The sequence below is a fragment of the Zootoca vivipara genome, chromosome 17, assembly GCF_963506605.1.
Source record: "Zootoca vivipara chromosome 17, rZooViv1.1, whole genome shotgun sequence".
In the NCBI taxonomy this organism is placed as follows: domain Eukaryota; kingdom Metazoa; phylum Chordata; class Lepidosauria; order Squamata; family Lacertidae; genus Zootoca; species Zootoca vivipara.
The window spans coordinates 37,068,812-37,070,897 of record NC_083292.1 but is presented as its reverse complement, the minus strand read 5'-3'; the positions used below and the strand labels follow the sequence as shown (position 1 = coordinate 37,070,897).

The window sequence follows — 2,086 nt, the reverse complement described above, 5'->3', positions numbered from 1 at the left end:
CAGTCGCTCCACCAGTGAGATGTGGGCTTCTGCTTAATTAGGAACATAGGAGAAGCCACTATAATGGACTTGCTATCATTTACAAGCAGTATACATGTGTGCCCATCCCAATAGTCCTAGGATGAAACTGATTTTGGGAAAATAGGAGACAGTATTTAGACCCACGGATCAAACATAAGGAGTGAATATGAAACTTGACAGAGCAAGGGCAAACCTGTTTTCCTAACCTGTTGATTGTTTCTTGCAACTCTTATAATTTTCTAGTATATTTTAGGAAGGGAATTATGGACTCATTGTGTGCTGACTGTTGTATAAATATTTTACACTTTGTACTATGTCTAGCACACCCATGGCACAGTTGAGCAGGGTGCCTCTCCTGCCATGCATGTCAGAAATAAAGGAAGCCACTGGCATATGTTTCAAACAATCATCTCATGGTCTGATTTCCACAAGAATATAAATGCAATTTAGTAAAGTTTTTCTAAAGCAGAAACATGGTTTCTTTGATGAATATGAGGCGGGGCCAACTTGTTCTAGTTAGTACATTTTGGGCATAAACCTATAGATATAGAACCACGCAGATTTCTTGGTTTGAAAGAAACTTTTAATGGGTTTTCAAGCAGAAAGTCTGAATGTTTACATCATTCACAAGCAATAAAGGTGTCATAATACGATGGTGATTCTCATGGAACAGTTATGAATCATGGATTCCATTTCTTTACAACAATAGGGAAAGCTCATGATTTCAGCCAAACTACAGTTTGCATGAAGAAAGGGGAATATGCAAGAAGTGATGATAATAATTGAGTATTTCAACCATCCTTGAAGGCAAGTCTGAACATTTACATTATTCACATTGGGGAATTTCAGCCAATTATGGTTTGCAAGAAGAAAAGGGAAGATGCAACAAGTGATGATAATAATTGAGTATTTCAACTATCCTTGAAGGCATCTACTTCAGCTTCTGGGGGAAGACTTTCTGTTGACTTTGTTGTCCACCACAACATCCGCCGCCACTGCTGCCACCACAGCAACTGCCGCCGCTGCTACCGCCGCCGCATCCACCACCTCTGCTGCCTCCGCAACATCCGCCACCGCTACTGCCGCCACCACATCCACCGCTGCTCTGACTCCACTGAGAGGAAACCACACCGCGGCTGCCACCACCACATCCTCCGCCACTGTGGCTGCCACCACCACATCCTCCGCCACTGTGGCTGCCACCACCACATCCTCCGCCACTGCGGCTGCCACCACCACATCCACCGCCACTGCGGCTGCCACCGCAGCACCCACAGCCTCTACCACCACAACAGCAGCAGCTTCCTCTTTGTTGTTGCTGGCTCATCTTTTCTGTGGATTGGATAAGCCTTGGGGAAGAGAGAAAGAGATTGGCATCATTTTGAGGGCTGGCGTCTCAGAGGGAATAGCTCCTAGAAGATGCAAGTCAAGCTAGATCTTCCTTTGAAGTTCACAGGATGCTTCTACCTATATATGATACACCCATTAAAGGCTAGGGGGTCCTCATACTCACCTATTGTTCACGGAGTCAAGCGTTGGTCAAGTCAAGCTTTGTCGAGTGAATGAGAGTTGCTTGAGACAAAGGGACCTTTTATACCATCTCTCAATGGCCTGTTTCGGAAATGGTGGCAGGTTCTGAGGAGGCCCATTGGCTCTCATAGCATACAATGCCTGCATTGTTCACGCTGACTCAATGTTTGGCACTAATTAGGCTGACTCGGTCATTCACAAGATACTTATCTCCAGCTACCCTGAATAATGCGCGTGTTTCTCTTGGTGGATTTTGCATGTCACTCCAGCACAATATAATTGCCAGCTTACTGTGAGCCTAGCACATGTCCTAAAGCCTTTCTCATCTGTCCTCTGAATTCATAGAACCCAGCACTTTGGGATGGAGTGGAGAGACCCCATTTCCCTTGCAATTTGCTCAGGGGAAAGTGTATTTGAGCCTCGGGGAAGAAATATATTCAGGGACCCAGGCCAGAGGTTGGGAACAGGAGTCAAATAAGAACATAAGCGGAGGCTGCTGGATCAGGCCAATGACCCATCTAGCTCAAAACTTGTT

The 2,086-nt window shown here is 45.5% G+C and overlaps 1 long non-coding RNA gene across 1 annotated transcript; it reads right to left on the bottom strand.

Moving 5' to 3' along the window:
- Positions 1-582: 582 nt before the first annotated feature.
- On the bottom strand, positions 583-1,668 carry LOC118076453 (uncharacterized). The gene is made up of 2 exons (XR_004691496.2): positions 1,535-1,668; positions 583-1,370 (listed from the first exon to the last, which is right to left on the bottom strand). It is a non-coding gene; the product is annotated as an uncharacterized LOC118076453 (long non-coding RNA).
- Between the last annotated feature and the right edge of the window lie 418 nt (positions 1,669-2,086).